We start from the raw sequence: 15,400 nt of genomic DNA on the forward strand, positions 1-15,400 counted from the left end.
ATTAATCGAATATACGTTTGGTTAGATGAAGAATGTGGAGATTGTGCTGGTGTACCAACTATTGACAGCTTATTGATTATGGTCCAAAAATCTTTGGGGTTGTTATAATTTACTTGTCTATATTATAGTATTTTTTTAATGATTTTGATCTGACTTTTAGTGGAGTTTCTGATGCATTTATAGTATTTATTGGCAATTATGATTTTAATTTGCTTTCATTTTTTCCAGGCTATGTCTCTGTCTTTTGTGAGCAATTCAGTACTCTTTGAAAGCCTGGATGTTGAATTTAATTTATTTCTTTTGGTTCTTATATCCAATGATATAATGCAGGAATATTTGTTGCAGACTTTGGGAAATATCCAGCAAGTTTTAACTATCTGGTGAGTCTCCGTCAGAACAAAATTAAATTATATTACAATTATCTATCTATTTGAATTATTCAGCCTATTTAGAAGCAGTAAACACTTGCCATTCCTTCACATACTTCTAAAATACTACACATATTTTATTCTATGACAATACATGCAAGGAATTATTATAAGTAACAAGTTCACTGATAATGTCTACAATGGACCAATAAAATCACTAAGGGGTGGTAGGAGATGTGTGAAAATGTAATGCCTTGCAGGATCTGAGCTAATAATGAAACAAAAAACAAGCTATGGAAATAACATTGTTTACCCTTTGGCATACAGGAGATAACTTACCATCCAGTTTACAAGTGTTTCACATTTTCTGTGTTCCTGCTCAGGCAACAAAGTTCCAGGCCTATATGTGTGGTGGTTCGTGATGGTGCATTATTTTTGTATGCTTTTGTCTCCCTGTTGACAAGTGACCATCATCCTTCTGTGAACAGTCTGCACGTTCCTTCCCAGTTGGGTGACAGATGTGAGAGATAATCACACAGGCCATCATTCAAGCACCCAGCAGGGTGAGAGATAATCACACCGGCCATCATTCAAGAACCCAGTAGGGTGAGAGATGATCACAGAGGCCATAATTCAAGCACCCAGTAGGATGAGAGATGATCACACAGGCCATCATTCAAGCACCCAGTAGGATGAGAGATGATCACACAGGCCATCATTCAAGAACCCAGTAGGGTGAGACGTGATAACATACAGACCGTCATTCAAGCACCCAGCAGGGTGAGAGATAATCACACCGGCCATCAATCAAGCACACAGTAGGGTGAGAGATGATCACAGAGGGCATCATTCAAGCACTCAGTAGGGTGAGAGATGATCACACAGGCCATCATTCAAGCACCCAGTAGGGTGAGAGATGATCACAGAGGCCATAATTCAAGCACCCAGTAGGGTGAGAGATGATCACACAGGCCATCATTCAAGCACCCAGTAGGGTGAGAGATGATCACACAGGCCATCATTCAAGAACCCAGTAGGGTGAGAGATGATCACACAGGCCATCAATCAAGCACCCAGTAGGGTGAGAGATGATCACAGAGGGCATCATTCAAGCACTCAGTAGGGTGAGAGATGATCACAGAGGGCATCATTCAAGCACTCAGTAGGGTGAGAGATGATCACACAGGCCATCATTCAAGAACCCAGTAGGGTGAGAGATGATCACACAGGCCATCAATCAAGCACCCAGTAGGGTGAGAGATGATCACAGAGGGCATCATTCAAGCACTCAGTAGGGTGAGAGATGATCACACAGGCCATCATTCAAGAACCCAGTAGGGTGAGAGGTGATAACATACAGACCGTCATTCAAGCACCCAGCAGGGTGAGAGATAATCACACCGGCCATCAATCAAGCATCCAGTAGGGTGAGAGATGATCACACAGGCCATCATTCAAGAACCCAGTAGGGTGAGAGATGATCACACAGGCCATCATTCAAGAACCCAGTAGGGTGAGAGATGATCACACAGGCCATCATTCAAGCACCCAGTAGGGTGAGAGATGATCACAGAGGGCATCATTCAAGCACTCAGTAGGGTGAGAGATGATCACACAGGCCATCATTCAAGAACCCAGTAGGGTGAGAGGTGATAACATACAGACCATCATTCAAGCACCCAGCAGGGTGAGAGATAATCACACCGGCCATCAATCAAGCATCCAGTAGGGTGAGAGATGATCACACAGGCCATCATTCAAGAACCCAGTAGGGTGAGAGATGATCACACAGGCCATCATTCAAGCACCCAGTAGGGTGAGAGATGATCACACAGGCTATTATTCTTGCTCCTAGTAGGGTAAGAGATGGTTGCAGAAGCCATCATTTATGCAGATTTTAAGGGGTTTTTTATGTTATTCCCTAACTCCACCCCTTGAGGGCTGAAATGGGTGCTCAAATCACCATGAGGACCTACTATACCTCTTTTCACGTGTGTGCTGACATCCACATAGTATCAATGGCTAGGAAGCCAAGTCCACATCTCTGTTTGGGACTGTTTCACCTACAGGTCTGTACTTGCAGGTGGTGAAACAGCCAGGTGACCACTAGTTCCTCCCCCTAGAGTTGACAAGCTGACATCTGTTACTCACTTCTCCTTCCCTTGTCTTGCACCCCCGGCACCCAAGCCACTGACTGAACTCATCTTATCTAGGCCATAGTAAGCATTTTATCCCTGTCTACCACAGAGCTGGATTAAGACAGAACATTACACATTTTGTAGTCAGTTAGTTTTTGTTGATTTTATATGACTCATCTGTCTAGTTTAGAACAGGTCTTGACTTTGCTTAGTTTCATAGTTTCATAGTATAGTACTAGGCTATCTTCCCTGGGGCATTTGTAAGCCTAGCCATAGTGATGTGGCTTTTGCCACCCCATGAAATGGTACAAACATGTACAGATAAAATCTAGAATACTGTGCCTCTGTTTAGTAGTGACACAGTGAAGGTCCCCTTATATAATAGAATTAGTTTACTGTGCCTCTGTCTAGCAGTGACACAGATGTGACCCCTGGGGTAAACTTACGATCTCCCATCCACTCATCAAGATTTCTCTTGAAGAGATTCAGTGAGGGGCTCTGCCTAATATGAACTGGGATCCTGTTCCAAAGCATGGGAAGCCTCTGGGTTATGAATCTATCCCTCCAGCATGTCCTATTCATACTTGTGCCGAGGTTTAAGTCTTTAGCTGTCGTGGTCCTGATGGATTTGGATTTTTTGAGGTGGAGCATGTCCATCAGATCCTGATTGGACATGGCCTTGTATGTCAGGAAGAGATCACCTCTGAGCAGGCGGTATTCTACTGAATAGAGCTGAAGTTTCTTTAGTCTGGCAGAATAAGACATATGTTGGAGACCCTTGATCCTTTTGGTGAGGTACTTTTGTGGTCTCTCCAGCTGTTGCAAGTGCCGGGTGAGGTACATACCAAATGGGGCATTGTACTCAATCATGGGTCTGATGAGGGAGGAATATAGGTGTACAATGACATCCTTGGATCTGGATGTGAAACCCTTCATGATGAGGTGTGCAAGGTAGAATGTTTTTCTAACCACTTTGGCAATGTGGGTGTCAAATGAGAGGTCGCTGTCTACTTGGGTCCCTAGGTCTCTGATTACTTTTTCCATACTCAGTGGGTTGCTGTCTATGTGATAATTTATGGGTACTTTGTTTTTTCCAAAAGGGATAACTATACATTTTTTGGCATTTAGTTTAAGGCCGTGACTACGGCACCAGTTGTCCGTTTCAGTGAGGCCTTTTTGTAGGATGTGTGTATCTGCTGGTGTATCGACTATGGCACCTAGTTTGCAGTCATCTGCAAACTTTGTCAGCCACAGCCCTCCCATGTTTGCTTTAACATCTGAGAAATAAATGCCAAACAAGAGGGGTCCCAGGACAGATCCCTGTGGGACACCACTTGTGACTGGCTTTGAGTCTGACATTGCTCCAGCGATTTTAACTTTATGGGTTCTGTCCTTTAGCCAGTTTGCAACCCATCTAGTGACATAAGGGTTTACTTTTAAGCTGTTTAGCTTATCTATGATGCCTGAGTGGGGTATTGTGTCGAAGGCCTTAGCCAAGTCCAGGTATGCTGTATGGAGTGCTTTGCCCTCATCAATGGCTCTAGTGACTGTTTTGAAAAAGTCAGCCAGGTTTAAAAGGCAGGATCTGCCCTTTACAAAGCCGAACTGGGTGGGGTCAAGCGTCTGTAGGTCCCCTATGTCTCTGTTTATGAGTTTCATAATGATTCTTTCCATAGCTTTGCAGACCAGGCTAGTCAAGCTTATGGGGCGGTAGTTTCCAGGGTCTGTAGAGGCACCCCTCTTGTGGAGTGGGACCACTGTTGCTGTACGCCAGTGTTCAGGTACATATCCCGAAGTAAGGCTAAGGTTAAATAGCATTTTTATGTGTGGGTTTAGCTCCCTTGAGTTCACGTAACACGCACCCCGGGATACCGTCAGGTCCCATTGATGCTGTGTTTTTTGCTTTGTTTAGGGCGGTTCTCACTTGGACATCTGAGATGACAGGGAGATTACATTCAGCTGGGATAAGTATTTCTTCTTTTGGGGGTGAAGGAGGCGAGAAATTTGCACTGAACCTATCAGCCAGAATGTTAGCAATATCTTTGGGTTCAGTGTATTTCTTGTTGTTGTGAACCAACTCTGAGCATATCTGAGGGTTTCCGCCCAGGTTTCTAACATAGCTGAAGAAGGCTTTGTGGTTATCTTTAGTGTCCTTAGCGATTTTTCTCTCAAAGTTTGCCTTGGATGTTTTATGAGAGAACGTAGTTTTCTGCTAATGTTGATCAGAGATGTCTTCCCTTCATGGGATTTCGCTCTGACGTGCAGTAGCTTCCTTCTTTTGTTATACAATTTGTTTATGGCTGAGGTCCACCAGACAAGACGCTTACATTTGGTGGAGAGGGACTTGGATTTGTTTGGGATTGCATGATCCATGCATTCTTGGAGATGTCCATAGAAAGCATTTGTGAAGGATTCGGCATTGTGGGATGTGGTATCCACTGGCACAGTGGGCTTAAAGGATACCATCTCAGTCTTAAGAAGAGTGAAGTCTGCTTTTGAGAAGTTTTTCACTGTGGTCTTTTGTGCTGGGCGTGGAGGTGGGATATGTATATCCAGGGTGATTAGTTTGTGGTCAGATCTCACTAGTGAGGGGTATACTTCTGGTGTGGAGCATTTTGTCCCCATGTTTGTGATGATCAGGTCTAGTATATTATCTCCCCTAGTGGGAGAGGTGACTAGTTGTTCCAGTGCATTTGAATTTATGAATTCCAGGAACCTTTGGGCTAGGGTATTATGGCTAGAATAATGTACCCAATCTATGTTTGGGTAGTTGAAGTCTCCCAGTATGATGGTATTTTGTGATACATTCATATCCTCCAATGTCTTCAGGAAGGCTGAGTGGGGTTCTTGAGATTGGGAGGGTGGTCTGTAACATGCTACCAGTTGTATAGCAGTTTTGCCTATGGTTAGTTGTACCTGTATGGTCTCTGATGCTTCATGTGTTGCTACTAACCTGGAGGTGTGGGTGTCCTTTATGAATATGGACACTCTCCCTCCCTTTGTGGTTCAGCCCGGGTTTTGGGGCCGAAAAGCATGATACGAGGTATAGCCTGGTAGTGCTGGGGTGCTCTCAGGAGCCTTGAACCAGGCTTCAGTTACTACACAGACGTCGATGTTCTCCATGCTGAGGAGTGCATCAAGTGCCTGCATCTTGAGATTTAGACTTCTGGCGTTGAGCAGCATTACCCTTAGTTTTTTCCATTTTAGTTTTCTAAGGAGGTGGGTTTGTCTTTTGAGCCTTGCCTAAAAAGGCACTATGGGGTGGCAAGAGCCTTAGCCAATATCCGGAAGCCCAGTGGTGACAGGTGTAAGCCATCCCTTGCGAAGCAGCGTGGCTTGTCCAACATATCATCCCAGGCAGACAGACATTGGATCCCCTTAGAATGACACCAGTACTTGAGCCAATTGTTAAAGCTGATCATCTTGTCTTTGTATTGTGGTATCATTCTTGGTGAGGGCAAGATGCTGCTCAGGGTCAGGGTCATACCAGCCTGGGCTACATAATCGGAGAGCTCCTCTATGTCTCTTTTCATGTAGTCCAGGGAGGTACATCTCAGGTCATTCACACCAGCATGGACAATGATGGAGTCATATTTGTACTTGCTTTGGAGTGACCTGAGTGTGTGTGTTATGTGGCGGATCCTAGCTCCCGATAGACAGCTCACAGTCACCTTCTCCTTGTTCAGCCTGGTCAGTGGGACATCAGTGTGTCTGACTATGGAGTCACCTATTACTAGTGCATCAGGCAAGGTGTTTGGCCTTAAGGGCTGCGATTGGTTGACACACTGATTTATTGAAGTATGTGTTGCATGTGTTTTGTTTTGAGGTGGTGGATTTTTGGATGTCTGCTTTGGGAGCCTCTGTTGTTTTGGCAAGTTTTTTATTAGAGCCTCCGAGTATGTCTTTGTGTTTTTATGTGTTTGGTTTGCAGTTGTGGTAGGTCTATGTGGGACTGGGATTGTTGTGTGTGTGATTGCCATCTCCTCCTGTCTGGTCATGCCAGCCCTGAGTTGAGAGAGTTCAGCCTCCAGTTTGGCTATATAGTTGCATCTCTCACATGTAATTGTGTTTGTTGGGAGGAGGAGAGGGTTGTCTGTGTACATGAGACAATTGTAGCATTGTCTCAAGATGCCCAGATTGACCAGCTGAACTGGAGACGATGCCAGTAATCTACCACTCGACATGCTAGAACAGTATCAGGGAGTGCTGTACCTTTAAGGGAAGTGGGTATTCACAGGGGTGGTAAGTAGATGTAGTGCTTTACTTAGTATGAGAGTGCTTACTTAGTAGAGAAGTATTGAGAACAAGTGCTAGGCTTATAATACAGTGAGTATTCTGGTTATACTAAGAGTAGAGCTTCCTTAAGGGAAAATTTGAAGAGCAGACTTGGCGGAGCCAGAAAAAGTTTAACCTTGTTTAACCGGTGCTGCGCTATGCGCACGACTGCGCAAAGCCGTGCAAACGCGGATTTTAAACAGTGAACTACAAAAGAGCTAGGAATGGTCCCAAACAACCAATTACTACAGCTTCTTGTGCTGATGTCACTTCTTCCCCCAAGGACAGATAGGCTGCTCAAGGCTCCCCACTCCCACTGGTGAGCAAAGAAACTTCCTTTTATCCAAGTAAGGTAATGGACAACACAGGAACTACACCACAGCCCAGAATACAGCAATGCCTGTAAACTGGTCTAAGCTAGTCGAGGAAGGTGGGAAAACAAGCTCACAGCTTCATCTCATAGATTCAGATTAGGATGTCAGTTGCATATGTGGAGATGAAGACTGAGTTCCAGAAATAAATTTGTCACTTTCATGGCTGCAGTGGAGCACTAGGAGTATGTCTCATAACTTAGTTTTACAGCATTTTACTGCTTTCTAAGCAGGATGTACATGCTTATTTATCCATTTATGCTTGCATACATGCATGCATGTATGTAATTTTTGCTTATTAATCAGTCATGAGCCATACTGTTACACAACAGTTAAGTATGAAAGGCAGTACAGAATTCACAAGGTAGTCATCAAATATATAGATATACTTGAAATACACAGGCATTTGCCCGGTCAGTTGATCTATGCAGAGGGCAAGAATTGCATATGTCTCATGAAAACACAGAAGGCAGGCACATTGGTCAGGCAAAATTGAGACAACAGAAAGAGAAGTGGAAGAGTCACATGAGGTCTCCATCTTGAACACTTCTTCAGAAGAAAGATGACGATTGTATCATGACTTATAATGTGTAAATGGAGAACATGTATTTCATAATTCAGGAGCAATGCAAAAGAAGGCTTTAGATAGCTATGGCTCTGAATATCTCATGTAGGACTCCATGGCCTAAGAAACTCAGATCTCTAGAAAATTCTCTGAGAATGGTTACCTACTCAAATCAGTCAAGCATGATTTAACAGCTTAATCCCCTACTACATGAATGATATTCTATTACTCATTCTACAGAGTATCAAAAGTCCAGCTATACTACAGCATGCCCCTTCCTATAGCTTTCCTGGTTTTAGAGAACTCAAATGTGTTAGTCCTGTAGCATGTTTGAAGCTGTTGATGACTTGTAACATCCTCAAAATAAACCTTAAAATAAATGAGGGAACAAGTCACGTGTTGCAAATTATCCTAATAAATGTGAGGCTGAGACAAACATCCAGATATGTTAGGGTAGTAACTGCTTCTAATTAGTGCCATTATTGTCTATATTTTGCTATTTAAGCATAAATTTACATTTAATTGATAGCAGAAAGAGATAATAAATCCATCTTGTTTACCCTTAAGTGCCACAACATTCGGCATCACAACAGTAGCATGGACACTTCTGAGTTATGCTTGGGGATCAGAACGTGTTAATTTTATTTTATCTTCACTGACAGAAATGCAAGTTGTTCTGACTAGTTACAGAAATCTGTATTCATATTTCTTTTACAAAGTATGTTTGCAGATGATTTGGTGGGCTCTCATTGTAATTTTAATGGCTGCAGTTGTCATCCCCCCCAGAATTTCAAAAGCTTTGTAGCATTTTTGGGGAATATGTACTAAGTCTTAAGTTTAGCACATGGAGTATGTCCCCTACTGTGAGGTGCAATGACCACAGAGTTATGATATAAACAGGAGATGGAGTAAATGAGAAGTTCCTCTCTCCACAGGGAAAAACTGAATAATATAATAGCATGTTTTGAAATTTGCAACTCACCGTTCTGCTGGTAAAATTGGACTTTATTGTTTGAAAATTTGGACTTTAGTGGTGTTTGCTATCACAGCTGAGATAAGGAATTACTCTAATACTCTCAGTTACCATCATATTAGCATTCAACACCTTAACAAGCAGTTTTAAGTCTTTTAAGGTAAGAGAGAAGAGTAAAGGCCTGAAAACGGAGCACTGAGAAACATCAGAAAAAAAACTGCTGAAAAGCATCTTTTCAATTTGCAAGTGAAAGCCTTGTCTTCAATATAATGTTAGTATTTTCAAAAAAGACTAGGATTAGTGGATGAAAAAGTTGCAAATGTTTCTAGGAGCTTAACTTGAGGGAATAAATAATTGTTTATCTTTTTAAGAGAGAAGCTACTCAACCTGGCTGGCAGTGACAACACTGATGTTGCACTCAGATATGAGACCATGTTCCTTAGCTACAAAGATACTGCAGCAATTAATTATCTTTTTAGATTTTCAACAACAGCTCAGTCTTTCACCCTGCGTACAATAAGCAACAACAATGTGAAGCAGGATTTATCATTTATATGTAGGTCTTCAGGAACCACTGTTGTTGGCTTCCAGTTATTTGGAACAGTGATACTAAAGAAAAACATATTTAGTAAAAATCCATAGGAAAAGCATTATTTTCATGTGCCAGTAGAAGGAAATAAGAAAGAAGATATTTTCTCTGGAACTCTTGCAGAAGATTGTACCTCTTCTTGTATTACACAGTTGGGGTAAGGGAAATTAAATGTGGAGTGTCTGCATATTAAAGGCTACCCAGTGTTGTTACAGGATCTGTTAAGAGTCAGAGAGAACCTGAAAGTGAACATTTGTACTCTAATCAGGCATATTCAGCTGTATTAATGATTGGCTGATCCCAAATGTTATAACTACCTGACATTTGACCAGTTGCATGATTCAAAACCAGGAAACATACAAAAAAATACTTTTACAATCTTCTTCTTTCGGCTGTTCCCATTAGGGGTTGCCACAGCAGATCATCTGTTTCCATTTCTTCCTGTCCTCTGCATCTTGCTCTGTCACACCAGCCACCTGCATGTCCTCTCTCACCACATCCATAAACCTTATCTTAGGCCTTCATCTTTTCCTGTTACCTGGCAGCTTCATCCTTAGCATCCTTTTCCCAATATACCCAGCATCCCTCTTCAGCACATGAAATTACTATCACAATAAAAAGTTTAAAATATAAAACTGAAGAGTAATTGTACCCAGCCATCCAGAATCTGGCACTCCCAGTAAGCCAGTCAAGAAAACAGAAAAGAAGAGAAATTTTCAATAAGTATGACAAAACCCTAAAAAAATGAAGGATAAAACAAAAAAAGTGTGGCAGAAATATAAACAATTACAAAAATACACAAAAAGCCATGAACAGCCTAAAAATAAAGTTGGAAATATTTATCAAGAACTACACTACAAAGCCCTCTAAGCTGCAGTGCCACACATACAACCTGAGAGGAAAGTGAAACATTTTCTTGTTTACCTCAAAACCACAAACACAACACAAGAAAGCAATAACAAAAAGCTAAACAGCATGAAACTCAAAGACTTCATAATGAAAACCCATATATATAAATATATATATATATATATATATATATATACACACACACACACACACACACACACACACACACACACACACACACACACACACACACACACACACACACACACACACACACACACACACACACACATATATGTATGGTACTTATGCATTATCGTAGCCTGGTTCCAAACAACTCAGTAGCTAATATTGTAATTCCCAAGTCTTGCAGAAGATATCAGTTTATGTATGTGTTTTAGCTATAATCAATTTCACTGTGTGTTGTCTAAATGTATTTAGGCAACATGATTTTATTTCTGCTTGATCACACTGTCATGTACTTTTGCCACAGTGTAATATTATTAGGACACATTTGACACTATCTTTCTTAAAGAATTCCAGACAATGCCAAAAGCAACACGGGAGAAATGCCTCCAACTGGAGACACATTTTTACACACTAACATGTTTGCATTAGCATCAATGTTATGAAGGATATGAAGTTTGAAAGTGAAACATTTGCCATTAATATGGTGAGTGATGCCCTCAACTGTTGCCAACAAAATGCAACTTTTATGGTTAAGACACTAAAAGTACAAGACTTCATGCACATTACTGGATGCTTCACAGCTATGTTAAGGATGACAGGTTTCACTGGCAACTGCATTAAGTGAGATTAAGTGGCAATTTTACAAAATAATGTTAACAAACGGTGCTGTGATGGCTTACTGGCTAACTACTGTGACTATAGTGCACACGGTCATGGGTTCAAGGGCTGTTTATTTAACTAATGGAATTGGGATGTTGGCATAATGGTTAAGGTGTTTACCTTGAATACATAAGGTGCAGTGTTTGATTATCAGATGGAATAATTGGCTAGGCTTAAAATGGCCCACAAAGGCAGTTAGCCTAGTACTTATGTATGTATAATACACCAGTGCACTACACAGTAAAGGCACAAGTGAAAGCAAACACTTCCTTCTAACCTACATATGAACCTATAGCACTCTTCAAGAAAAATCTTTTTTGATTGGATGATAAATAGGAAATTCACCCCGGGGATAACCTCTGTGGCTCTGCTCGACAGGTGCACAGGAAAATAATTTTCTTGGGTGGCAAAAGCTAGGGTACCCTTTTGGCTAGGCTTGTATAGGCCCTAGGGCCAATAACCTAGTACCTACCTATGAACCTATGTGAAGGGCTTGTGAATATATCAACAGACACTTGTTGCAATAATATATATATATATATATATATATATATATATATATATATATATATATATATATATATATATATATTGATATATGCTATAGGTTCCATAGGTTCTATATTTTATTTTCAAGGATCATTCATCTGATGTCCGATGCCTAAATCAGTGACCGCTAAGTACAGAAGGCATACCTTATGTGATCAGATAATATTATGGATGTAACTTGTAAACTACAAATAGTTGTATGTGTGCAGTAAATGAAGTAAGCAGTGAAAATAGCAAGATACCTTAAAGCAATAATCCACAACTGTGTGAGGGTAAATTCTGACATACCCACAAACAAGAGCAGATTATTGCTTGTCTACAATAACATTATTTAAGAAAGAAATCATTTACCTTTCTTAAATAATGAGATTGTATATGGGGACTTTTGTCTTTTTCCAAGCTGTCTTCTCTATTCTGATGTACTACTCATGCTTATGGGACTTACAATCCCATGCTTGAACAGTAAATCAGTGCAGGAGAAATGATGGAGAAAACAGAATCTCCACTGCTGTTTGTTTATTTTTTTAACTGTTAAAAAGCAGGCATTTGCAGGGACAGAGCAAAAATATGAGGAGAATCAGATATGTTTCTGTTTTAGTTTTGCAGAAGGCACCTGATTTTTCTCATATTTTGGTGTGCCCTCCATTATATACCAAAAGAAAAGTCTAGTTGCTCATTGGTAGTTCAGCGGCCAGACTTTTTTTTTTTATTGTTATATGCTCAATTTACAACAGGCACACTGATTGGGCTGTCCAATCAGTGTGCAGTGTTTTGCATAGTAATGAACCTTTATTGTATAAGCATAAGTCATGTGTGTTGTATGCGGAACTGTGTTTAACCTAATAAAAGTACAATAATAATGGCCAACAAAACAAAAAAAAAAGCAAAACAGAAGCGCGCACACAGACACACACACACACACACACACACACACACACACACACACACACACACACACACACACACACACACACACACCACATTTGCAGGCATGTCTGCAGCATGAGAACAATGTATGACAGATGAAGGAGAGAGGACACAAATAGCCACCAGCCAAGTTTACATCTTAAAGCCCAGATTGTATGCGGTTTCTACTGTGATAGACATATTATAAGACCTGAGTTGTTCAGTATGTGAAGTTAGTTAGTAGGAAATTTGAAATAATAATTGTTAATATTAAGAAGAATAGTGAGAATTTGAAGATTACCAACCTATCAGTCAAACTAAAAATTTCATGGAGGACTTTTGCTTAAGCTTGTTAGTATATATAGATATTTTAAAATAATTCTGATAAAAGTGTAACCTCAATGGGCTAGATATTGATTGGAGAACTATGTCTAAATATTCTGGTGACCTGAGAGATTAGGTGTAGCCCAGTAAGGCCCACAGATACTCTCAGATTGTCAAAGAGACAAATAGAAATGGTAAAATATTAAATGTATTGGAAGGACCATAACAGCATTAAATACTGTAGGACTAAATCAGAACTTATGTACCCTAATCATTTAAGTCTCACTTGGAAACTTATAGGGGACACATTTATAGGGTCTCAAAAAATTTTAAGACATAAGGTCGGGTGGCACGTTGCCAGGGTAATCCTATGGGCTAGGCTTGTAAAGACTCCAGGGCCATTAGCCAAGTACACACCTATGAACCTATGAACCTATGAACCTATGAACCTATGCCCTTCTATAGAGCTGATTACTTTCAAATACATAATTTAAATAATGAATGGAATTTGGAGGAAATTGTGCAGCCTGTGCATTTTGCTGGCTGCTGAAAAATATTTTATAAGGTCATTAGTTACTTAATTGGGAAGTCTATCCCTTCTGTTTTAAATAAATCAGTCTAGTGATGGACAAAAGAACTAGAAAAAGTTACAAGAAAAAAGAACTATATATGGAGTGCCTATAAATGAAAGCCTAATAAGATGGTAAAGATTAAACATCAAAAAGTTAAAGAAAACTTTTGGGAACATTTCTAACTTAAATCATTTCTTTGAAAAAGCTTATGGTTTATACATCTGACAACAAGCATTTTTTTCAAGCATCTGAGACAGATGAGTGACAACACTGTTATTGAGCCTATACTTCTTGTTAATATATTTTTGGACCAATTTACATTTACAAAGGGTATTTTTGGAGGTTATGGGACTGATGTGATCTTTCTGCAAAATGAACCATATCCAGAAATAACTACTAATACCTTGGATAAGGCATTAAGTACTATTAAATCCAGCACAGCTGCTAGGCATGATAGATTAAATTGTTATTTTTTTGGTAAATGGTTATTTCTTGGTAAATACTTTTGATAGCAACTCTCAAGACTTGCCTTTTCCCTTTTAGGAATCTCTAAAAGTTGGCTATGTCCTGGACATCTGGAAGGAAATGAAGAATTCTACCAGTCTTCCCTTGAAATTATGTCTGTGACTGCTTGTGTGTGTGTGTGTGTGTGTGTGTGTGTGTGTGTGTGTGTGTGTGTGTGTGTGTGTGTGTGTGTGTGTATGTGTGTGCGCGTTTGTCTGTGTCAAAATAGTGTAAAAGGTTATCATGAAGAGAGGGACACTGGGAGATGATGGTTTACAGCGAGAGTGGTGCTGCTCTGTAAGTGAACAGTGTACAGCCTAATTTAGGTATGGAGGTTGGAAACATACCAAGGGCAGCAGTTCATATTCCATCTGTACTGTTGGTACCATACACTCAGTGGTAGCCAAACCAAAGAGGACCACCACAGTAAAGGGCGGATCCAGTTTATTATGCAAGTGGGAAGTAAAGGGGGAGAGATCAGAGTTAGAAAAGAGTGAATAGCAAACAGAGGAATGCACACAAGGCTGACCACAGGCAAGGAGAAAAGGGAGGGGATGAGGGGCATAATTTTGTGGTGGGAAAAGCTTCTGTTTCTCATATATGAAAAGGAAGATTACCTGGAGAAGGTAGTGAGAAATGGATGTGGGATAGAGAGATGGACAAGGGAAGATTGCATGTGAAAACAAGCAAACATAAAGTGGAGAAGCAGACAGATGGGGTTTATTGATGTAACAGGAGGCGATAACAGTGGATGGACACAAACAGAGGATAGACTCTTAGTGATGGTGAGGACTGGCCAAAAAGCAAAGTACATGGAACACACTGATGAGATAGGGCATACATATTAAATCTATTTAATGCAGTAATGCACATGCTATTTGTACCTTACACCAGCAGATGTGCCGTTGCATCCTGGGATATCTCTCCATACCATGCAAATTAAGAAGTACTTAATAGGGTGGTGGACTTTTGAAAAGAAAATAGAAAATGTTTATAGTAAAAGAATAGCTGTCTGTCCCTTGTTTGTGTTTCCCAGTGGATAAGCAGTTAGGGGTGATGTCACCACTGATGGCTTTAATGACACCTGTGCTAACTCATCAGACTGGCTGATGTACTGCTCATCAGAATGGGTGATCAGTATTCTCAGTGGTAAATCTCATGGACAGGTTGTGCCTCTGGTGGCTTGAATGCTGGGGACTGACGAGCTCATGCCAGGTGTCAATCCCTGACCCATATACCCTCACAGCTTCTTACAGCACACCACTACATCTGCAAGAAAATATACTTCTCAATAGTTTCTCAACTCTTCAGAAACAGTCATAAACAGTGGATCACTTTAGGATTAAAAACGCTGTACAAATTAAGAGACAGCACTTGACATAAATGGAAAAGCATTCCTTCTCTAGACAACAGAGACAAATTTATTGCTCTGAGAGTCCTAGCAAGGAAAGAAACTAGGAGACACAAAGCTCACTTTCTAAATACCTTTAAGTAACAAATTATTCAAAACAACTCTGGAACCTCAATAACCACATTACCAGATATTGTCCCATAAAAACCTTCTAAAA

Source organism: Protopterus annectens, chromosome 6.part0 (genome assembly GCF_019279795.1).
Source record: "Protopterus annectens isolate FY-2018-M chromosome 6.part0, PAN1.0, whole genome shotgun sequence".
NCBI classification, from domain to species: domain Eukaryota; kingdom Metazoa; phylum Chordata; order Ceratodontiformes; family Protopteridae; genus Protopterus; species Protopterus annectens.